Source organism: Tenrec ecaudatus, chromosome X, assembly GCF_050624435.1.
Source record: "Tenrec ecaudatus isolate mTenEca1 chromosome X, mTenEca1.hap1, whole genome shotgun sequence".
Lineage (NCBI taxonomy): Eukaryota > Metazoa > Chordata > Mammalia > Afrosoricida > Tenrecidae > Tenrec > Tenrec ecaudatus.
The window spans coordinates 112554964-112580440 of NC_134548.1; the positions used below are offsets into that span (position 1 = coordinate 112554964).

Below are 25477 nucleotides of genomic sequence, written 5' to 3' on the forward strand. Positions count from 1 at the left end.
AGGTATGTCGCCAGTATATGAACCCTCATACTCTCAGGGTGAGCAAATTTCCACAGAACTGTTGGAGAAGGAATAGGCTTTCCAAGTCTGAGTGATTAGCAACTGAGTTCTGTATGACTAACAGAAGAACATTGTCAGATATAGTGCTCAAAGGTAAGCACCTCTCATTGGAAAGCACTCAAATACAATCAAGGAAGAGCTCCCTTCTCAAAGTAAATGTAACCATAATGACAAGTTGGAGTAAAGAATTTGGGTTCTTCACTTCATAATGGGACATGACTCAAAAATGAAAAGAAACAGCTAGATGAAAATATCTAATAATAATTGTAACATGGGCTGTATGAAGTATGAATTTAGGAAAATTGAAGGTTGTCAAAAAATAAATGGAATGTATTAAAGATCAATGCCCTAAGCATTAGTGAGCTAAAATTTCAACTCAATGTAAAGAAAAACAAAATATTCACACTGGACCAATAGGCAAAAATCATGATAAATTGAGAAGAGATTGGAGTTATCAAGGATTTGTTCTTGGATTTACAATCATCAAAGCAGCCATCAGGAAGTCAAAGGAACTGTTGCTTTGGGCAAATCTGCAGTACAAGACCTCTTACAAGTGTTGAGAAGCAAAGATGCCACTTTGAGTACTAATGTGTGCCTGGCTCTAGCCATGGTATTTTGGATTGCCTCATATGCATGTGAAAGGTGGACAATGAATTAGGAAAACAAATGAAGAATCCATGCATTTGAATTATGATGCTGGCCAAGGATATTCAAAGTACCATGGACTGACCAAACAAACAAATCTGTCTTGAAAGAAGTACAGCCAGAATGCTCCTAAGGAGTGAGGGTTGCGAAAGTCTCACATATTTTGGATATATTATCAGTAGAGGCCAGTCCCTGGGGAAGGAGATCTTGCTTGGTAGAAAGGAAGTGAAAAAAGAGGAAGACCCTTCATGAAATAGATTGATACAGTGGCTGAAACAATGGACTCAAACACAATAACAACTGGAGAACGGTGCAGGACAGGGCAGTGTTTGTACAACCTTGTTGTACATAGAGTTGCTATGAGTTGGAACTGACTTGACGGCATCTAACAACACCAAAATACAAGAAAACTCAGTGATAGATATAGAAGCAAAAGATATCTCCCAGCAAGGGAATACAGCCCAATCTTGGAAGAGAATAGACTGTGGGAATAGCATGATATAAAACTTAAAGAGTGACCTCTTCCCTGGGAGAGGGACAGCAGAGAAGGGGGGAAGGGAGACTCCAGATAGGGCAAGATATGACAAAATAACGATGTATAAATTACCAAGGGCATATGAGGGAGGGGGGAATGGGGAGGGAGGGGGGGAAAAAAAAGAGGACCTGATGCAAGGGGCCTAAGTGGAGAGCAAATGCCTTGAGAATGATTGGGGCAGGGAATGTATGGATGTGCTTTATACAATTGATGTATGTATATGTATGGATTGTGGTAAGAGTTGTTTGAGTCCCTAATAAAATGTAAAAGAAGAAAAGAGAAAAAAATGATTAGGGCAAAGACTGTACAGATGTGCTTTATACAATTGATGTATGTATATGTATGAACTGTGAAAAGAATTGTATCAGCCCCAATAAATTGTTAAAATAAAAAAAAACTTAAAAAAAAAAAACTTAAAGAGGGAGACTAACTTCAAACCTCCACCAAATATCCAGCTCACCTCATTGTTCCAATGCCCAGACTGACTCTACAGGCCATCCATACGCCAGTATCATGTCTTTTCTTGAGCACAGCGATTGCTCACTTCAAGCTGCATGATGAGCTTCATACTTTGGCCTCCTGTGATTTTTTCCAGTCCTCAAGGAGGAAGAGGAACAGGGAGAGGTACACATAATCTGGGCTTAAGCCAACCTAAGCTGGTATTTGGGAAGCTGCTTTGCTTTCTCAAAGTTCACTCAGAAGTAAGAACAAAAGGTTTATTTGTTGAGAAACACATCCATCAAAGACTGAGGTAAAAAGTAGGAACAATATTTATAATATAAAAACATGTATTATGTGCCATTATTACTATTGTTTAATTATTCCGTCATTTATTGCTTTGGTATCATCACCCTCTTGTGTACATCCTGCAGTGCTGTGGACTTCGCTTTGGCTCTCACCCTCTTGTGTGTGCCCAGATATAAAGGAAATATCAACGTCCTGTTCATGGAGATGACAAGAGAGAAAAAGTCTATGTCTTCACAGTGGCAGATGCGTTTACTTTGCAGGAGTCAGAATATGATTGTGTTAGTCTGAGTACTGTAGAGAAACCAATCCACAGAAATTCATGTATAAGAGAGAGTTTTATATAAAGGTTAAGTGCGCATCAAGAAAACATCCCAACCCAGTGATGTGCAAACCCACAAGTTCAATATTAACTCATTAACTCATATGTCCGACACCAATCCACAAAGTCCTCCTCCATCTCACAAAACAGACGCAATGATGCTGACTGCAGGAGGAAAGCTGAATCAGTGAATGTGTAAACATCTCAGCGCTGGCAGGGGTCTCCACACAGCTGCTCCAGCACCCAGGGCTGCATCGGGTAGGTCCATGTGGCTTCTCCTCAGGGATGTCTTGCGGGAAGTGAGCCTTGCAAGCTAAAGCAGGGAACTGGCTAAGGTAGCTGCACCTTGGTCCGACCACCAGAAAGCAAGAGACCTGAGAACTAGAAAGGCAAGGCACACTGAGTCATTTATGCCTCCGCCCTTCAATTAACCCCACATGTGTTTAATCGGCCAGGTTGGCACAATAAACTAACTACCTCAGTGATGGAACACAGATTGATCCTTGTAGCCAGAACCATCTTTGAGGTGGGAGACTGTGGTACCAATGGGTGTTGGTCTGGGGGTTCATCATAAGCAAACTCCTGTGTGCCAGCAGGAGCCTGGCCAAATCCACCTGCCAAGGGGGCTCCTCCCTTAAGAGTCCTCATGGCAGAAGACGAAAGCCCTGCAGACCCCAAAGGACACAGAGGTGATGGGGCTCCCAGGCAACAGTTCCTGCTCGTGTGTCAGTGTTTGCCAGTGTGCTCACAGCCACTGCATATCTGTTGACCAGCACGAAGTCGAAGGTCCATCCAGTCATCTGAGAAACACACACCAGACATACTTCAGGATGGGACTCCGGTGCTTCAGAGAGAGTCAGGCCAGAAAATGAGGTGGTCAGCCCTGCATCACTATTGGCTGCCTGCTTCCTTGGCACCTTGTGCCCCTTCCCAAATACCTGAACTCTGACCAGCGGTCCTTGCTGCAAGATCATCTCTCTCTAGATCAGCAAGTCTCCATCCTGAGGCGCAGGAGAATCGCCGGGGAGCCTTCTAGAGACACCAGCATCTACATCCCATACGTGTAAAATAATCTACTTCTTTCTCCAACTTCCGCAATATCTCACTCGCCTTTGCTCTGCCAAAGTAAACAGTGTAGTCACAGTCTAGGTCCAGGCCCCGAGGCTTCACTCCTCTTCGGGGTCTTCCTCCTCCACAGGGTCTCTCTCCTTTATGGGGTCTCTCCTGAGCCTCTTATTTGAGCCTCCTGTCTCTCCTCCTAAACCTTGCCAAGCTTTCCCATCTGGACACTGGGCACAGGTGGACATGACTTTTTAATTTTCCATTGGTAGAACATCCCTGCTTATGAATACAGGCAGCTGGCAGGTCAAAACCTGTTTGAGTTTGGCAAACTTGCACTGTCTGGTATCATCTAGTACACAAAACAAGTTAGCTTTTCTAACCTTGCTTCTCCTAGAGATGACCACAACCCGGTAGGGAGGCAGTGTGACCAGTTGAACAGGGACAAGGCAAATCCTCATCCCCCATCTCACCCCCAGTACTACATGGAGAGAAGCAAAAGGGAGCTGACAGAGAATATTGCCTGTTGCAGCACCCCGAGTCCCTCCAGAAACATAAATATGCCTCATCTCCTCCTGAGCACTTTGGCAAGCAGAGCAAGGGATTTCCCCCTCATGATCTACTCACGCTTGATACCTGACACAGCATCTCAGGAGATAGGAAGAAGGAGGCAGAATATTTGTGAGTAACAGAGTGGCCTGCACCCAGCTGTCTCTTTCTCTGCCTTTCCCAAGTAGGAAAGGGCAGTTATCGCCAAAGGAAAACTTTAACGTGGTAAACATGTTACCTACATATCCATATATATTCCTCATAACACTGCTATGTGATCAGTACTATAGTAAAGCCTGTCAGAGCCAGAACTTGGTGGGGCTGTCTTGTCTTTCCAGGTCTCAAAAGTTGTCTGCTTTTTTCAGGGTGCAGTCTTATTTCCTTTTTTCCACATTGTAAGTAGAAGAAAATGTTTGAATTTTCTTTCTCTGACATATTTGCACATTACACATGGCTTTCGCAAGTTTTCCAGTTTTTGCTAAAATTTTAAAAACTAATTCTATTGGGGGCTCATACAACTCTTATCACAATTTATACATACATCCATCGTGTCAAGCACATTTGTACATTTGTTGCCATCATAGTTCTCAAAACATTTTTTTCTACTTGAGCCCTTGGCACCAGCTCCTCATTTTCCTCCTCCCTCCTGTATCCTCTCTCTCTCAGGAACCTCAAATAATTTATAAATTATTGTTATTTTTTCATGTCTTACACTGTTCGATGTCTCCCTTGACCCACTTTTCTGGTGTCCATCCCCCAGGGAAGGGGTTATATAGATAATTGTGACTGGTTCCCCTTTCTCCCTGACCTTTTCCTTCCCCTCCTGGTATCTCTACTCGCATTATTGGTCCTGAGGGGTTTATCAGTCCTGAATTCCCTGTGTTTCTAGCTCTGATCTGTACCAGTGTACATCCTCTGGTCTAGCCAGACTTGTAAGGTAGAATTTGGATCATGATAGTGGGGAGGAGGAAGTATTGAACTAGAGGAAGGTTGCATGTTTCATCAGTGCTATACTGCACCCTGACTGGCTTGTCTCCTTTCCATGACCCTTATATAAGGGAATGTCCAATTGCCTACAGATGGGCTTTGGGTCTCCACTCCGCACTCCCTCTCAGGCACAATAATGTGATTTTTTTATCTTTGATGCCTGATACCTGATCCTATCGACACCTCATGATCACAGGCTGGTGTGCTTCCTCCATGTGGACTTTGTTGCTTCTCAGTGAGATGGCCGCTTGTTTACCTTCAAGCCTTTAAGACCTCAGACACTATATCTTTCGATAACCAGGCACCATCAGCTTTCTTCACATTTTCTTATGCAGCTGCTTTGTCTTCAGGGATCATGTCAGGAATTTGCTAAATTTTACAGATGAGAAAACTGAGACACAGATAGGGTTGTGATTATCCAACAAGATGCAGCTACTAAGTGAAAGACTAATGATGATTTTTTAGGTCTGTCCAACCTCGATATACCCTCTTCACCCAGTACTACACATTGCCTATACCAGCTGCCTGGTATCACTCACTACCATTGAGTCAATGCTGACTCCTAGCGACCCATCTATGTGTTTAGAAAACTGTAACTATTTACGGGAGTAGGAAGCCCAGTCTTTCTTCCACAAAGCTGCTGGTGATTTCAAATTGCTGAACATGCAGTTTGCAGCCAAACTTGTTACCAGTACACCACCAGGGATCCTTATTACCTGCTCAGTTGCTTGAAATGAGCGTGGGCCACATGAGCTAGCTTAGGTGAGGAAATGTCTTGAAAAATGACCAGGTGCCTATTCTGTGCTAAATATTCCAGTTTGTAAGAGACAGTCACTACTAGGGTGCCAAGATCAGGAAAATGGAGAATGTTGGCTTACAGGGATTAAGATTGGGGAGACTTAATCTGGCAGCAAAGACAAGAGAAAGGTATATGCTTTCCAAGCTGGTACTAGCTTGTCAAGAAAGGTCAAATTGCATATAGAGCTGAGCATTCTCCTTCTATGCGATGCAGAAATTTCACCACCATGCCCCGTTATTTACCCAAGATAAATTAAACATATATCTATTTAAGACCTACATATGAATGTTTAAAGCTGCTTTACTCATAAGAATTAAAAAATATAACCCCCTAAATGTTAATTAGCTGAAAATTTGGTAATAAAAATGTGAGGGGAAATAAGAATTAACAGGACCAATTCACGGTCTTCAAGAAGGTAGAGCCATTGACATCCCACATTAAGTTTAATTTCAAGTGATTCTGGGAAACAATGGTTGGGGGTTCTTCTGACCATTTTAGCCAAAGACAGACCAGGCTGATTTGAAGCATTCCAAGTTCATTTCTGCAAGCGCTTGACAGAAGTAAGAGTTTGGGTTGCTACTGAACAAGTGCGCCAGAGCCTGTAAAAATCCGCCGAGTTAAATATCCTGAACCATATGGCTTGAGGGATGGACAGAGTGGCTGCCGGCATGGTGGGGCACATTGTGTGCTGTAAGGTCACTATGAGTCGGCACCAAGTCGAAGGCAGCTAACAACAACAACAGCAGCAACATGGCAGTTCCGGGGGAGGATTCACAGGTTTGTTACAATGAGCCGAGTACTTCAGGGGCTGGAGAAGCCATGGTATACAGAAACAGGAGGCCTCCTTGGGCCCGAAAGCCCAGGCTCCACTGCTTATCTAAATGGCCTCGCTTGCCTGCATGTGTTGTTGGCTCAAACTTGCTGAATGAGAGCATCCATACAGATGACATTTCAAAGGAATTTTCACTGCAAGAAGACCCCATTACATGTGGGGATTTAGAAACCGCAAGCTTAGCAAACTAGACTCCAAATGATGGCATATGTTCAGCATTTGACCGTCAGTGAGCTAACTCCTTCCCCTCATCCATCACTAAGCAGGAGCCCTAGCGACACCGTCAGAGACATGTTGGGTTGCTCACTGTAAGGTCAGCAGCTCTTGGGAGAAAGGGGTGCTTTCTACTCCCAGTAATGAGGTCCAGGTGGGAGACCCACAGAGGGTGGTCCACCCTGCACCGTAGGGTCGCTACGACTTGGATGGACTCCCTGGAATTGAGTTTGGTTTCCTGTCTATTGTCACTTCTCTGCCTGCTGGTTGCCTTTGACTTCTGATAGGTTGATGGGACGATGCAATCACATTGACCACGATGTTGCATCAAGAAAGGTTCCAGCTCGCCACAGATTTCATGCTACAGCATATTGGGTGGCGTCGTGGCGCCAGCGAAGAAAGGGTCCTTTCGTGGGCCAACCTTTGGTGACCAGCCCTCCTTCTCATTGCCTGCAGTGCGAGCGTGGACCCTTGCCTCTGTCCCTGCTGAGACTTCTTCCCCTGTTATTCGCCCAGGCAAGAAGAGGCCCAGGAGAACGGCCTCCCACACTGTTGGGCCCAAGACTCCAAAGCGATGTTGCCACCACCACCGCCCCCAACAGTTTCCCCACCTTTGCTTACAGGCTCCAGAGGCAGGTTCGTGCTGAAGGGCCTCACATTTCCCGGGAGGCAGTGAGCCACATATCGCTCTCTAAACCGCATCTTCCTTCCATCGCATCACGGAAAAGGGTCAACACAGCGACCAGTTTCTCCAGTCACTGGGCCAACGCCTCCTGGGGGATCCGGACTGCTGGGCGCCTGATGCCGCCCCGGGAGACTGGCAAGCAAGTGTCATCCGAGGGCAACAGGGCTGTTCCTGAGTACGAGAGGCCCGCAAAGCAGCAGCTTCAAGAGGAACATGGGGGTCAAGTCAAAGCCTCTCTTTGTCATCAGAGGAACCACAGGCCGCTGTGAAGTTTGAGACACCCAGGTCTAAAGAGTGGTGGCACTCGGCCTCTTGGGAAAACACTTTTGACTTTGAATAAACATCATCCAAGCTCACTGAGCTGTCGTGGAATTTGTTCTTCAAGCCTCCACCAACTCCTACTTGAAGTACAACTGAGCAGAGAGGGCAGGCCGTGCTGCTGCCTGGCCAGTGTCCAGCTAGGGCAAGACTTGCGTTCCTGGCATCCCCCAAGCCCTGCTCCACAATCACCCCAGTGCCAGTGAGCTGCTTTGTCCTGAGCCTCGCATCCGTGGCGTCTATCGTTTTTCTCTCCCGCTCACAGAAAGGTTGGGTATGCATCCCACAGAAGGGGCCACGCCCTCACTCAGCGGGGCTGCAGGTAATTACCCTATAGCCTGCATCCTGGCTGCCAGCACACTCCTGGATGCCAGCATACCCCAGGGGACCCTCAGGGGATAAGTGGCACTGCCATTCCTTGCCCAAGTAACACCAAACCCGTCAGAGACAAGAGGGTGCTATGCAGAAATATGGATCAAGACCTGTGGACCTATCACCCCAACAGAGCCCTTCCACCCCACCTCCCCACCCATCCACCAACCAGGGAAAATGTCTGAGGACTGAAGGAGGACATGTCTTGGAGGCTGCAGGATTTTCAGAGCCCAAGGGGTGGCTGCGGGGCAAGGAGAGCGCTTTACCTCTACAATCTTTCTGACCATTTGTTCCCCTTGTGGTTCTGGCACCTTTGCTTTCTGGCTGCATTAAGAGAGAAGACAGGGAGACACAACCAGCACTAAGGGAGGCCCAGGGTTTGCAATAAGATGTGACCTGTTTCAAAGGCCGTCTCTGCCTCTACTGCCTTTGTGGCCCAGGATGAGTCTCCTGACATCTGTGTGCCTCAGTGCCCTCCTCTGTAGACTGGGGTTCCACAGGATTGCTCAGGAGAATCTGTGTGTGACAATGCTGACAGTGCCGGACACTCAAGGATGGGTGGCTGTGCTTGAGCTCAGTCCTGAGGGGGTGAGGAGAAACTGGGTGCCAGAGAGCGGTGTGGACACTCTTTCCTGGCACCGTTGGCCCCGTCTGTTTGCTTAGGGCTGACCAGGAGATAAGACAGAATAATGGCTTTGAGAACTCAGCCTTTGAAAATGGAGGGAGCAGCAGTTCTGCGCTGACACACATGGGGTCGCTTGAGAGGGTCCAGGACACTGGGACTGTTACTGACCACAGTGCAGTACATATCTAGATATGTGTAAGGCAGCGAGGATTGGTGGCTCTATTTTTCCACAGTAAGTTGCTTTTTCTTTTGAAACTAGCTCGTGTGTCCCAAAGGAACGGCATCTCGTTTCAGTGTTACCTTTTCGCCTTCGTAGCCACTAAGACTAGCGTTTCCACCTGACGGAAAAGGAAAGGGGGGATTTTTTTTAAAGATGGTGACCTTGCACTCTTTTATGTAATTGGAGGATTATTTTTCCTTTTGGTTATAGAGTATAACACACACACAAAGGACAAGATCCTAGATGTAGTTGCATGGCGCATTACAACAGTGACAGATGTACATCCCAGTTTCTTTCTCCTCTTCCTCCTCCTCCTCCTCCTCTTCTTCCTCCTCCTCCTCCTCCTTCTCCTTTTTCTCCTCTTCTTCTGCTTTCCCCACCAGGCCTCTCTCCTTGCGCATGTGTCCACTCTCCCAACCACAACCCCATGATAGCCTCTATAATCTTTTCCTTTGGTGTGCAAACAATGTTTTCTTTATTTTCCTCATGTTGTCATAAATTATGTATCTTTATGAGGTTGGCTCTCTTTCCTTTCAGAGGATAGCGCCGTCCAGTGTTGTTCATATCATGAGCTGTTTGACAGTCTCACCCTTGTTTGTTAGTGGATGTATAAGATTCCATGGTGCGTATGCAATGCAGGTTGTCTAGCCATTCATCTTCATCCATGGACGGGGGGTTGAGTTGTTTCCATCTTTTTGCTATTTCAGAAGTTGCTGCAATACACCTCAATGTCCCTATATATTTTCCAGATTTATTTATTTCTTTGGTGGTATACCCAAGGTAGAGAGATTGCAGGATCATAAAAACATTTCTATTTACCTTTGTTTAAGAAAGTACCACACAGTTTTCCATAGTGGCTGTACAATTCTGACATGCCACCAGAAATGGATCCTTTCTCAGATTTGTAAGTTTCTGGCTTTTGGGATTTGACTATGAGTGTTTTTGGTCAGTGGTATCTCATTGTTTTAATTTGTATGTGTTTTTAAGGCAAAGATCATAATCATTTCTTCACATGATTGTGTTCTTTTGGATGTCATCTTAGTTTATTCATGTTTGTGCCCAGATTTGATTGGCTTATTGCTGATTTTTTTTTGTAATGAAGGGGTTCCGGTTTCCTGTAGAGTTTTGAAACTAGCCCTTTCTCTGCAATGTTGTCAGTGTACGGTGGTTTCCTGTCAGTGCCAATTCAGAGACTTGATGGGCAACAAACCAAGACACTGCCCACTCCTGTGCCATCCTCACAGTTGTTTTAGTACATGTCAGTATAATGGTATATAATATATATCACATATTTTGTAAGATTTCATTATGATGCTTTGCTTTGTCTTCTTACATTGTCCTTTGAAATAATTTTTTTCATTTCTTCAACCTGATTATTTCTCCCATGTGCCTCAGCTACTCTACGCTCAAGGCCAAGTTTCTGAGTCTGGTAATCCTGGGACCCATCAGCAGATTGTCCCCTGCCCTGCCAACCTTGGAGCCATTCACTTCTCCAGTCACAAGCCTGGCCTGCTGACCTTTGATGTATCCCCCTCTTCAGCCTTTTATCATCTTGTGGGTTTGGGTTTTACCAGTTGCCCAATGTACATGACTCAGGAAAAGCCTCCAGATTAACATCCATGGTCTAGGAACTTGCCTGCACTTGGAATTACCTGCTTCTACAACCTTGTGAGTCCTCTGTATTTAAATGTTTTGATCAATAAATACATGCAAAAGGATCACTGATTTTGCTTTATTTTAGGGAACCCAGACTAAGACAGAGCCGTAGACGCTCTTATAAGGATGGCAAAACTTCATGTCACTTGCTTTGGAGAGGCAATCAGATGGGTCCAGTTGCCGGACAGAGATATCCTGCTTGCTAACAAAGAGAGTCAGAGAGGAAGACGAAGCCCCTGCAGGAGATGGATTGACCCAGCAGCTGCCCAGTAGGCTCAACCATAAGGATAATTATGAGGCTGGCAGAGGCCTGGCAGCATTTCCTTCTGCTGTGCACAAGACTGCGGTGGGTCCAGACTGATCCATGGCACTGACAGCAATACAGTCTGTTGTATCTGCAGGGGCGGGTGATGTGTTTGCCTGGGTTCCTTACACAGGGGCTATATTCAAGTAGCTTTATGGGGATTCGGTTTTTAATATAGTTTTCCCTGAGTCTGTTCTATTATTTCTTACTTAGAGCACCCACACTATCTTCCACTATTTTGTCTTTTCTGCAAGGTCAGACCAGATATCACTACAAATTTCATTAAAATTTTTTAAATAATCATTTTATTGGGGGCTCTTTAAAAAATCATTTTTGGAGGCTCTTACAAATCTTATGACAATGCCATACATTCACTGTCTCAAGCACATTTGTACATACATTGTCATCATTTTCAAAACATTTTCTTTCTACCTGAGCCCTTGGTATCAACTCCTCATTTTTTCCCTTCAAAATTACTTTTGTTTTCCTATTTTACCCCATCCGCTGTCTCCCATCAACCACATTTCTGTTGTTCATACCTGGGGGTGGGGGTGGGGGTGGTATGTCGATCCCTGCAATCAGTTCCACCTTACTCCCCCTTCTTCTCCCACCTTCCCATTAACCCTTATGGTATCACTACTCTAATTACTGGTCCTGAGGGGTTTAACTGTTCTAGATTCTGTGTGTCAAGAGCTCTTATCTATTCTAATGTACTTGATCTGGTCTAGTCAGATTTGGAAGAGAGAATTGGGTCATGATAGTAGGGTAGGGGGACTCGAGGAAGCATTAAAAACTAGAGTTGTGGTGGGAGGCCGGGTTGGGCATGATCAAGGGTACTGTGACTAAGAGGAATTGCTGAAACCCTGGTGGGGACTGAGCATGAGAGGGGGACAGGAGGGAAGTCAAAGGAAATAGAGGAAAGAGCTGGGAGGTAGAGGGCATTTATAGAGGTCTGGATAAAGACATGTAAATATACAAATATATTTATACATGAGGATGGGGAAATAAATCTATGTGCATATATTTATAAGGTTAGTATTAAGGTAGCAGAGGGGCATTGGACCTCCACTCAAGTACTCTCTCAATGCAAAAATATTTTCTTCTATTCAATTGGCATTCTATGATGCTCACCTTCCCTACACAACTGCTGAAGACAAAGTGGGTGCATAAGCAAATGTGGTGAAGAAAGCATTTGGTGCCTGGCTATCAAAAGTATAGCATCTGGGGTCTTAAAGACTTGAAGGTAAACAAGCGGCCATTTGCCTCAGAAGCAATAAGGCCCACATGGAAGAAGCACACCAGCCTGTGTGACCACGAGGTGCTGAAGGAATCAGTTATCAGGCATCAAACAACAAAAAAATCATTTCATTTTGTGCTCACCTCCCTGATATGATCGCTGAAGACAAATGGGTGCATAAGCGAATGTGGCGAAGAAAGCTGATGGTGCCCGGCTTATCAAAAGATATAGTGTCTGGGGATTAAAGGCTTGAAGGTAAACAAGCGGCCATCTAGCTCAGAAGCAACAAAGCCCACATGGAAGAAGCACACCAGCCTGTGCGATCACAAGGTGCCAAGGAATCAGGTATCAGGCATCATCAGAACAAAAAATCTTACCATAGTGAATGAGCGGGGGAGTGTGGAGTAGAGACCCAAAGCCCATTTGTAGGCCACTGGACATCCCCTTACAGAAAGTTCTCGGGGAGGAGATGAGACAGTCAGGGTGCAACGTAGCAACGATCAAAAATACAACTTTCCTCTAGTTTCTAAATGCTTCCTTTCGCCCCCTTCCCACTGTCATGATCCAAATCCTACCTTGCAAGCCTGACTAGACCAGAGGAGGTACACTGGTGCAGATGGGAACTGGAAACACAAGGAAGCCAGGGCTCATGATCCCCTAGGGACTAGTGGTGTGAGTGGCGATACTGGAAGGATATAGGGAGAGTGGGTTGGAAAGGGGGAACCTATTTCAGGGATCTACATGTGACCTCCTCTCTGGGGAACAGACAACAGAAAAGTGGTGGAAGGGAGACATGGGACAGAGAAAGATATGACAAAATAATAATTTATAAATTATCAGGGGTTCATGAGGGATTGGGGAGTGGGAAGGGAGGGGAAAATGAGGACCTGATGACAGGGGATGGGTGGAGAGCAAATTTTTTTAGAATAATGAGGGCAACGAATGTGCAAATGTGCTCTACATAATTGATGTATGTATGGATTAGGATGGGAGGCGTATGAGTCCCTAATAAAATGATTTTTAAAAAAACCCAAAACTAGAGGTATGTTGTGAGTTTCATCTGCGCTACACTGCACCCTGGCTGACTTGTCCCTTCTTTGTGCCCTTTCCCTGAGGGGATGCCCTATTGTCTGCAGAAATAATGTAAATATAAAATACAAATAATGAGCAAGAAAGAAAAGACCGAGGGTTAGGGTTAGACTTAGGGTTAGAGTAAGGGTGGGGGCGAGAAAGAAATCAATGTTTTAAAAAACAAGGGAAGAAATTTTTGTCATGGAACACGCAAGAAATACTTAACCCTAGAAACAATTCAGGTGGGTCAAGAGGGAGGTGAACAGAGCGTGTACACTGGTATAGATAAGAGCTCCCAACATACAGAATCCAGTACAGATGAATCCCTGAGGACCAATAATGAGAGTAGCGATACCATGAGGGTAGGGGAAGGTGGGGGAAAAGAGAGAGAGAAAGGGGGAACCAATTGCAATGATCGATGTACAACCCCCTCCCACCCCGGGAGATGAACAACAGAAACATGAGTGAAGGGAGATAGCAGATGGTGTAAAATATGAAAATAAAATAATTCATAAATTATCAAGTGGTCACAAGGTTGGGAGGGTGTGGGAAGGAGAGGGGGGGAAGGAGCTGATACCAAGGGTTCAAGTAGAAAGGAAATGTTTTGGAAATTATGATGACAACTTATGTACAAATGTGCTTGATACAATTGATGTATGGATTTTTATAAGAGCTGTAAGAGCTACCAATAAAATGTTTTCTTAAAATTAAAAATAATTAAAAATAAAGCCAAAACTGAATGAAAGAAAAAGAGAGAGGTCAACTGACCAAGTATCAAGTTTGGTCCAGCATAAATAAGTTTAAAATGAACTTTGATAGTAAAGCTGCTCAAATCCCTCACCTGTGGCTAGAGGGGATCTACCAGAGGCTTAATCTGACTAGATACTCTGCAGATGGATTTGGGGTTCCCACTGTCCTCCATAGCCTTCTACAAATTGGGTGTTCACAATTTAAGCTCTAATAATTTTCCCTTTGTCATATTTGGATTTTATTATTGTCATCTCTGGATCACACGAGCTGGTGTGTTTCTTCCATGTGGACTTAACTGACTCCTTACTTAGATGGCTGCAATTTTGAATACAAACCTTTAAGACTCCAGTCACTATTTTAATTGATAGCCAGGCACCATCTGCTTTCTTCACCACACTTTGCTGTAGCACCCTTACATTTAGTGATCACTTCATGAAGGCGTGTATCAAGCAGGGCCATGTTATCAGAACTAACTCTTCTTAGATTGGGGCTAGAGTTAAGTGGGAGCCCAAAGTCCATATGCTTGTCCATGGGTTATGCATAATTCTGGCTTACTTTGGCAGTCGTAATATGACCAAAGCAAAACCCTATAAGACAGGGGTCCTCAAACTATGGCCCATGGGCCACATGCAGCCCACCAAAGACATTTATCTGGCCCACCGGGTGTTTTAGCCCTGTTTTGTTTTTTATTTCAAAAGAAGATATGTGCAGTGTGCATAGGAATTTGTTCATAGTTTCTTTTAAACTATAATCCAGTCCTCCAACGGGTCTGAAGGACAGTGAACGGGCCCTCTGTTCAAAAAGTTTGAGGACCCCTGCTATAAGACCTGAGACTGTAACTCTTTACTGGAGTATGAAGTCGATATTTCTCCCGTGAAAGAGCTGATGGTTTTGGACTGCTGACCTTGCAGTTAGTAGCCCAATGCACAACCACTATGCCACCAGGGCTCTCTTGGGTTGGAAAAAATATGACTGGAAGAACTGTCTCCTTAAATTAGGGTCGACATTAATGTCATAAACCAAGTAAAGTGTTTTTTTTCCATTTTAACCTTTTATTGTGGCATTGTATTATAAGCATATTTTGCTATGGAGTTGTGGTTTGGTTAACCAATCTAGAGATATGTATATTTATCATTTCATGAATAACTATATTTAAAAGGAAAAAACTCTGTTAAACCAGTTTTGCCATTTGCACCTGCTATTTACTTGCAACCCATACAATACAATAGATGGCCTGCCAATCTCATGTTTTTACACGGTTTTGCACGATTCATCTTCTTGAAGCAGTTGCTTTCATTTCATGTTCCAGACACCCACACTGAGCTAACTTTTACTGAACCTTCAAGAGCAGTGCCAGGGTTCTTTTTTTGTTTTTTGCTGCAAAGCTCCTAGTCTCCTCCATGTCCACTTTGGTGTCTGGATTAGGCACTCATCTATAATTACCGCTATCAGAGCACAATGTTACATCAATATCAATTCAAGGCTATAATTTGTCTTTCTTTGTTCATTCAATGCTGAACAACTGCAGTACTTTGTCTCATTTCCTTTTGTACCATGTATAGCATTGTGGTCACCATGACACATAGTAAAAGATCTGTAAGCAAATGAATAAAAATATCAGAAATGACACTTTTGCCCAAATGGGACATTGGAATGGTGAAATTGCGGGAAATGTCAAGCCATTATATCATTTATTTCTTTATGAATATAGTTACAGCGTGATACCACAGAGGTATCTTCAAAGGTCTTTGAACAACAAGCAAAAAATCTTGTTTTGAATAAATCCTCTTGGATTTGCTGGAGAAAATAATAGCTTTAAAAGATGAAGTTGAGTTATATTGTAACACAATTTCTAAATTTCTTTTTATTTGGTTGAACATGCAGTTTTGAGTGGGAAAGTTACCATTTTAGCTTTTGATAAGGAGGAATAAGTGTTAATTTCTAAAATACTATTCTTTTTAAAAAAATCATTTTACTGGAGGTTCGTAAAACTCTTATTACAATCCATACATACACCCATGGTATGTCAAGCACATGTGTACGTTTGTTGCCCTCATCATACTCAAAACATTTGTTTTCTACTTGAGTCCTTTTGTATCAGCTCCTCCTTTTTCCCTTTACTTCCTGCTCCCCTCTCCTTCATGTACCCTTGATAATTTATGAATTAATATTTTGTCTTTTCTTATACTGTTTGTTGTCTCCCTTCACCCACTTTTCTGTTGTCTGTCCTACAGGAGGGCGTTATATTTAGATCCTTATAATTGCCTCACCCTTTCTACCCCCACCTTCTGTCCACCCTCCCGGTATTGCCACTCTCACCACTGGTCCTGAAGGTATCAAGGGATCATCTGTCCTGGATTCCCTGTGTTTACTGTTCCTATCTGTACCAGTGTACATCCTCTGGTCTAGACAGATTTGTAAGGTAGAATTGGGATTATTATAGTGAGGGAAGGGTGCGGCGGAAACATTTAAGAACTAGAGAAAGGTTGTATGTTTCATTGTTGCCACACTGCACCCTGACTGGCTCATCTTCTCCCTGAGACTCTTCTGTAAGGGCATATCCAGTTGCCTACAAATGTGCACTTGCCCTCCTTCACAATGATATTTTTTTATTCTTTGATGCCTGGTACCTGAACCCTTCGACACCTCATAATCACACAGCCTGGTGTGCTTCATCCATGTGGGCTTTGTTGCTTCAGAGCTAGATGGCCGCTTGTTTATCTTCAAGTTTTTAAGACCCAAGCGCTTGTATCTTTTGATAGCCAGGCACCATCAGCTTTCTTCCACACCTTTGCTTATGTACACATTTGTCCTCAGCGATCGTGTCGGGAAGGTGAGCATCAAGGTATGCCAGTTTAATAGAACAAAGTGTTCTTGCATTGAGGGAGTACTTGAGTGGAGAGCCAATGTCCATCTGCGACCTTAATACTAAACCTATAAATATATGCACGTAGATCTATTTCCCCATTATCATATATAAATATATTTAAATATTTACATGCTTGTGTTTAGACCTGTATAAAAAAGCTCTGCCATACGCCCTTAGTGTTTTGCCTCATTGTGGTGGGGTCAGACCGGGCGCAATACCAATACTGTGTCTCCAGTGTTGTTCCCCGTAGGGCCATGGGTCTGCGACGGACGTTGTGTCTCATAGTGGGGTCAGCTATATGGTCCTCTCTGTGCATTGGCTGTTCTGAGTAAGGATATCATTCTCAAGGCTTGGTGGGCCAGGATGTGCTACACTCTCTCTTCTTCCCCCTTCTTTTGCTCCCGTGTGTTCTGACCAGACACGTCTCTCTCCCTGAGCTGCAGCTTCAGTGCTGTCCTCTAAAGTAAATTCTTCTGGGGCGAGGAGTGGTTGTCCATGCAGTTGGGACTGGGGCCAGGCCCTCAGACCTCTCCACTGGCTCCCCATTACATGCCAACATGCTTCATTCACATTCCGGGTTGAAGTCTGGTCCCTCTTTCCCTGTGGAAATATAAACAATAACACCCCCCCTTGGGTGAGTTAGTGCCCTGTTCCCCTACTACTCATTTCTATCTTTCCCCCACCTCCCGTTTACTTGGCTACCATATGTACTCCTGGATTTTGTCTGGCTGCTGCCACATTACCTGGACCTCACCCCAGGAATGTTTGCATACAGTAGTTTTTTTCCCTATGCCCTTCTTGCATATTTTTAATAAGTTTACCTCAGAAGACTCATGTTGTACTTGTCCTTTTGTGCTTGGCTTACTTCACTTAGCACAATTTCCTCCAGTTCTTCCCATGCGGCCATATGCTTCATGCGTTCATAGTGGTGTAGTACTCCATTGTATGTATATACCACAGTTTTTTAGTCCACTTGTCAGTTGATGGAAATTTGGTTTTTTTTCCAACTCCTTGAAATTGTGGATTGTGCCGCAATAAACATTGGAGCACAGATGTCTAGCCTTGGTTTGTTTCTTGCCTCTTCTGGGTATATGCCCAGTAGGGGGATTGCTGGGTCGTATGGTAGCTCAATTTCCATTTGTTTTAGATATTGCCAAATCTATTACCACAGTGGCTGTTTATACCTACAGGTCCACCAACAGTTGAGAGTTCCTATCTCCCGACGGGCCCTCCAACACTAGTTGCTTTCTGATTTTTTAAATTGGGCTATCTTTGAGAGTGTTAGGCGATATCTCATCGTTGTTTTAATTTGCATGTGTCTTATAGCTGATGATCGGGAAAATTTACTTATATGTTTATTGGCTATTCGGATTTTTACCCCTGTGATACTTCTGTTCAGGTCCTTTGCCCACCTCCTCAGTGGGTAATTAGTGTTTTTCTTTTTGGAAGCTAGCACAGTATTGTAGATTTTAGTAATAAGGCCTTTGTCTGATGTGTCATTGCTAAAGATGCTTTCCCAGTCGGTGGGCTCTCTTAATACTCTCTTGGTGAATTCTTTCGAAGTACAACAGGTGATTCATCTTCAGTATATCCCACTTGTCAATTTGTGCCTCCTCTGTTTGTGTCCTTCCCTATTTCTGATAGTCTATGTATTCCCTAGACTATCTGGGATAATCTAGTGAAGGATTGTGTTTACAAATATTTGTCCATGTCTTCCAAGGTGTTTAATTCGTTAGAGTACAGACTTTCATAGTACTGCATATTTATCCTTTTGGTTTCAATAGGGTCCGTTGTAATTGCCCCTGTTTCATCCTTTATCCTTGCTATTAACCTTTGTTCCTTTCTTTGGTTATGTTTGCCAGCAGCCTATCAATTCTGTTAATCCTTTCAAAGAACCAATTTTTAGCTGCATTGTTTTTTCCCATAGTTTTCTTCTTTTCCCATTCGTGTATCTGAGCTGTGATTCTTATTATTTCTTTCCTTTTCCTATTAGGAAGATTGTTCTGTTGACTATGCTCTAATTGGAGTAATTTTTGCGCCAGCATGTCAATCATAAGTCTCTCCTCTGTTTTATTGTGCATTTATTGCTATCAGCATTCCTCCGATAAGTGCCTTTACAATATCCCAAAGGTTTTAGTAGGTCGTATTTTCATTCTCATTGATTTCTAGAAATTTCCTTATTTCATCTCTGATCTGGGCCAATACCCACTTCTTTTTCAGTAGAGCATTATTCATCCTCCAATAGTTTGCCCTTTTTTCTTTGCCTTCCTTCTACTGATTTCCAGCCTTTTTGGCACAGTGTTATGAGAGAGAGATCTGTATAAACTCTATGTGCTTGAATTTACTCAGGTTCAACTTGTGTCCCAGCATGCAGTCTATCTTCAAATGTGTGCCATGTGGGCTAAAAAAGAATGTGATTTTTTTTTTTTTGCATTTGGGTGGAACGCTCTGAAAATACATATCAGGCCAAGTCATCCAATTGTGCTGTTTAGATCTGTAGCCTCCTTGTTGAGTTTCTTTCCTAGTGATCTGTCTTTTTCAGAGAGTGGTGTATTAAAGTCACCTACTATAATTGTTGAGTCTATGGTTTCTTTCTTCATCTTTTAGAGTGTTTGATTTATGAATTTCATGGATCTGTCTTTGTGTGTGTATACATTTATTATGCTCACTGGTTCTTGGTCTACTGTTCCCCTGAGCATTATATAGTGCCCCTCCTTGTCTCTTGTTATGGCCTGTACCTTAAGATCAATTTTGTCAGATATTAAGGTTGCTACCTCTGCTGTTTTTCATTGCCATTTGTTTGGTATGTTTTTCTCCAGCCTTTAACTCTCAACCAATTTTTGTCTGTAAGCTTGAGATGTGTCCTGTGGGCAGCAGATCAATGGATTTTGTTTTCTTAGACAGTCTGCTAGCCTCTCCCTTTTAATGCCTGAGTTCAGGCCATTGATATTCAGTGTTATTACATCCATCTGTGGACTTTGTGATGTCATCAGGTATCTTTTGTGTTGAGTGTTTTCCTACCTACCTAACTTATCCGTTTGTGCTGTGTGCGCTTCATTATTTCCTTCTTTCCACTATTGAGCCAATGCTATCTTGGGGGCTGTATTCTCTTTGTCACCTGATGGTCTCTTATTTGCACTCGGAAGGTGTTGATCTTCTGCCCATACAAGATTGGCAAGGATCTTTTGTAGGATTGGGTTTCATTTTATGTATTCCTTGAGTTTTTCCTAGTTTATGTATTCCTTGAGTTTTTCTGGGAAGACTCTTACTTCTCCATCTATCTTAATAGATAATTTGGCCAGGTATATTTGGGGGTGGGGGAGATTGTGTTATTTTCCTTCAATTTTTGGAATGCGTTACTCCATTCCATCCTCTTCTTCGTCGTTTATGATGATAGGTCTGAACATACTCTTATTGGCGTACCTTTACACATAATTATTTGCTTTTCCCTAGTTGGTCTTATGATCTGCTCCTTTTCCTCATAGTTTGATGATTTAAGTTTTATGTGTCTTGGAAACTTCTTGGAAATCAGTCTGGTGTTCTTTCAGCCTTCTGAATAGTTGCCTGATTTTCATTTATTAAGCTGGAAAAATTTTCCTCTAAGAATTCCTTCGCTATTTTGTTGTTGACTTCTTTGCTGTGTCTTGTTCAGGTATTCCAATTATTCTAATATTGTTCCCATTCATAGCATCAAACATGGCTCTCCAGTTTTCTTCACCTTCTCTGATTGTCTTGTTTAACTGCTTTCTCATTTGTTGAGGTCTGCTTGTTATCCTCTAGGTCACAGGTGAAATTCTCTGCTTCCTCAAGTCTGTTGGCAAAGTCTGTCAATTTGCCACTGAATTTTGTTATTTCATCCCTTAAGTCTTGTATCTCCCTTTGGTGCATTACCTTTATCTCCTCTATCATTTCATCCTTTTTCTGTATTGCTTCCCTCATATCCTGTATGAATCCAAACAGCATTCTGACGATTTATTTCTGTGGCAGGTCAATATCTGCCTCTTATGTACTCATCATTAGGTTCATTGCCTTCTGTTACTCCTGTTTTTTTGCTTAGGCTGTTGGGACTGATTACTGTTTACATGTGTTGGTCTGGGTAATTTAGAGAAAGAAATCCACAGAAACTCATATGTATAAGAGAGAGTTTTATATAAAGGTTAAGTTCACATCAAGAAAACATCCCAAGCCAGTGATGCCCAAGCCCACAAGTCCAATATTAACCCATTAAGCCATATGTCCAACACCAAACCACAAAAATCTTCCTCCATCTCACAAAACAGACACAATGATGCCGACTTCAGGAGGAAAGCCAATTCAGTGAATGTGTAAGCATCTCAGAGCTGGCAGGGGTCTACACACAGCTGCTCCAGCACCAAGGGCTGCATCGGGGTAGACCCATGTGGCTTCTCCTCAGGGATATCTTGCAGGAAGTGAGCCTTGCAAGCTGTATCAGGGAACTGCTAAGGCAGCTGCACCTTGTTCTGACCATCAGAAAGCAAGAGACCTGAGAACTAGAAAGGCGAGGCTCACTCAGCCACTTATGCCTCCGCCCTTCAATTTACCCCACATTTGTTTAATTGGCCAGGTTGGCACAATAAACTAACTACCTCAGATGAGGCTCAGATATTGGCCAGGTTGGCAAAATATAATTTTGCTAGGTCATTATGTGATGTTTTAGAGGAGCCATCTTCCAGAGTCGAAGTGCACTAGGCTCTCTCTCTCAGGGGACTTATATGAGTGCTTTTACAAAGTACCTTAAGGTTGCTGCACTGGGGATTTGGGCTGCCACTGTGGCTTCACTCTTACACTAGTTGACTAGTATTCCGTTATTTGGAATGTGAGTTGGATAGTTCTCTCTTGGGATGCTGGTCAGTTGGTTCTGTGTCCACAAGGGTGGTGTTTCACTGGCTGACCTCTAAGTAAGCGGTAGTGATTTGTCTCCCCATGCTTGGATCACCCTGCATGGCATGTGGCCTTTCCCTCTACAACTGGAGTGCCATGAAGGGCCTGTGGGTGTACCCTCCTTGGTGTCGAGCACTGTAGATGGCTGGAGAAAATATCCTAGTCAGAGATATCTTCATGGAGGTTGGGTGGGTGTTCCCACAGCAGCAAGGAGCACCACCAGCGGCGGGCAAGAGTTCCCCAGTCACTTGTAGCGCCTCGGGGTTTAGGCTGGAGTTCCCCCAGCCGCTTTCAGGGTAGAACCCCCAGCAGCTTTGAGTATGGAGGAGGACTGGCGTGATTTCCCCAGATGTGTGTACAGCCAACAAATGCAGGTTGGAGCTCCCCCAACTGGGCCTTCAGAGTTGCTCTAGGTGGAGGGGAGTGGCCTGGAGGCCAATAGTGGCTTGAGAAAGGAAAGAGAGGGAGAAGAGAAGAAAAACAGAGAAAAGAGAAAACAAAGACAGGAGCAACAATACCAAACAAACTAACACCCACCCAGAAAAAATGCAGACATACAAAAGTACCAGTAATAACAGTAAAAAAAGTGAGCAACACCAAAGGAAAACTGAATCTGCTGAGACTATGGTAGTAAAGAGAGAAGAGATAGAAGAAGAGTATAAAAGAAGAAAATGTGAAATAAGAACAAAGGAAAGAAAAAAGTGAAGAAGAGAAAGAGGATAAAAAAGATAAAGAGATAGCTGAGCCCCTTGCCATGCTGTGTGTAGCACTGCCTCATGTCATGTGCATCACTTTCACATGGGCCAGGCTTTAGCTCTCCCTACTGGGTGGGCAGAGTTCCCTAGGCAGAGGGTATGAGGGCTGGAAACCCGCCGTGGCATATGGGAGGAATAAGAGAGAGAGGAGAGAAACAGAAAAGTAGAAAGAAAGAATAGAAAAAAGAGAGAAAGAAGAAAGAAAAAGAACAGAAAGAGAAAGAAGGGGAAAAACACAACTGTGCTCACTAAGATTGGCTTTGATGGTAAAGAGAGAAGAAAGAGAGAAGGAAAAAATAAAGAGATAGCTGATCCCTGATTGTTTAATGTAGGGGTTGAGGAATTTAAACCTTCCCTCAAGATTGCAGGTTGGAGTGCCTTTTTAGTGCAGGGTCCCAGTGGTACTGGACAGAAATGCCCTAGTTGGCAAGACCCCCTAAGAAGCCCCAGGGAGTTTTCCCCAGCAGCGCAGAACACTGTAGATAGCTGTCCCAGCTGCCTTGTGTAGTGTGCAGCACTCCCACAGAGGGCAGGCTGGAGTTCTCCCTGCTATTTGGGTTGAGTTGCCCTGGGCAGAGGGTAGTGGTCTGGAAGCCAGCTGTGGCATATGATAGGAAAGAGGTGGAGAGAAGAGATGAAAGAGAGAAAAATGGAAAAAAGGAGAAAAACAAAACTGGACCCGTTGAGAGGACTGTGGTGGGAAAGATAAAAGGGCGAGAGAAAAGAGAGAAGAAAAAGAGTGGTAAGTAAGGAGATAACTGAGGCTTGGTGGCCTGACCATGGGATTTGAGGTGTACCAACTCTTCCTCAAGGTAGTGGAGTGGTGTGGCCACTTGGTGTAGGGTCCCACAGATGCTAGGCTGGGTTACTCTCGAAGGCAAGCTCACAGCAGAAGCCAGGCAGCAGTTCCCAGAGTGGTATTGAGCATTGGAGTTCGCTGGTATGTCTGCCTTGTGCTGTATGTAGCACTACAGCGGGGGTTGGGGCTGGGGGGATTGCAGGGTGTTCCCTCAGCCCTGTGTAGGGCCCCAGGACAGGCAGGACCTCCCCAGCTGTGTGTAGAATCACTGAGAGGGGAGCTGAGCTTATTGTCCTAGACTGCTAGAGGCCCTAATAGCTCAGAGGTTTTATTTTTACCATTATCTCTCCCCCGCCCCCAATGCCAGCCAGAATAGAATTAAATTAAGTTGGCTCCCTGGCTCTGGGCTCTGGGTCTGTGTTCAGTGAGAAGCTGAAACTGAAGCTTTCTCCAGAGGGTCTTTGTTATGTTAAAAGCCTCCAGGCACTCTAGCTAACTTCTGGCATTCCTTAGCATGGACTCACTTATGATACAAATGTGTGTTAAGGGTCTCCTTCTACCTTTTGCCTTCGGGTTGAACAATAAGCCTGGAATTTGCCCCACCCCCTCTGTTTTTTATATATTGAGCTTGTGAGATGTCCAGATTTGGGGCTGTCACGCTGACTCCCAGAGGGGGAGATCCAGCTTATCAAGTGGGTTGTTTTCTTCTTGGCCACTGTAACTGAATTTGCCCCCTGGACTATGACTATCTGCTTATTTTCTGCCACATTGTGACCTACATCAGGTAAATTCCTGGTTTTCCTTCTACTTCAGCTCTATGGCTACCCGCAGACCCGGCTCCCCAGGCTATGAGCTCAAGGAAGCTAACAGCACGGGAACTCTAGTCTGGGGTTCTGTGACTGGGTTTCAGCGATTCTCTTCTTGTCTGGGGTTATGTCCCCTTTAGGGCAAATCGCTACTCTGTAAAACTAGGGCTTAGGTCGTTCTTCTGCTAGAGCCTGCGAGGCCAGCACACCGAGCCTAGAGCGATTTAGTGCATTCTTGGTTCACTTTGTGAGTGGAAATCACAAAAATGTGGGACACACCCTAGTACCTTAGTTCTAATTTCAGGACTCCACCTCCCAGTCTCCTTCACCTTACCTCCCAATTTTTCTGGTGTGGCTGAAGGAGCTACAGGCGGGTGAGTCTGATGAGATGCCATCTTCCCCCAAGTAAAGTTTTAAGAATCATTATTTGCTGATGTGACATGACTCAAAATGAGGAGAAATAGCTGAAAACATTAATTAGTAATGGAATGTGAAATATACAAAGAATGAATCCGTGAAAACTTAATGTCATCAAAAGTAAAATGGCATGCTTGAAGACCAGTATCCTAAGCACTAGTGAGCTGAAATACATTGGTATTGGCCATTTGAATAAGACAAACATATGGTCTTCAATGCTGAGAAGGCAAATTGAAGAGGAACTGCATTATATTCATCATAAAACTGTTTTAAAAATCAAGATTTGTCAGTGATGGAGTATTATATGTACCAACCACGAACGCCAAAGATGAAGAAATTATTTTTGTCGATTTTGTTTGAAATTGAGCAATCAAAAAAGAGAAGAATGGTTGCATAACTAGATGACTGTGATCAATGTGATTGAATTGAACATATAGATACTGTTGAATTGTTGTATAGTCTCAACAACAAAATTTAATAAATTATTTAAAAGATGCATCAATACTTACTGATGATTGAAATGTAAATGTTGGAAACAAAGAAAAAGGATACATAGTTGGATAATATGACCTTACCTCATAATCCATTTTATTAATAGTAGAATTACCTCTTTCTTAAGTCTGATAGGAAATACATTTGTAATTCTATCTATTAATGACTTCAATCTCTGTAATTTCTAAATAAAAACCTCCTATCTTGTTTTGGCTCAATTTATGTAATTTGTGTTTTCCAAACATATTGATTTTAAAGTATTTCCCATTATATTGCTTCTTTTGCTCTCCCAAAGGAGGCTTCTTAAATAATTCGGTTAATTATTTTTTCCTCACCAAGAGTTCTTGTATTCTTTCACTGATTGTAACATTTGGGGTTTTTCATTGGATTGCCATCAAAGTGATCCCTGTGGAGGGTTTCCAGTGGTTTCAATATTGATAAAAATATGCAGTTT

The 25477-nt window shown here is 43.6% G+C and overlaps 1 pseudogene; it reads right to left on the bottom strand.

Moving 5' to 3' along the window:
• Window positions 1-2729: 2729 nt before the first annotated feature.
• Window positions 2730-24509, bottom strand: LOC142433654 (DNA oxidative demethylase ALKBH2-like; annotated as a pseudogene).
• Window positions 24510-25477: the final 968 nt, after the last annotated feature.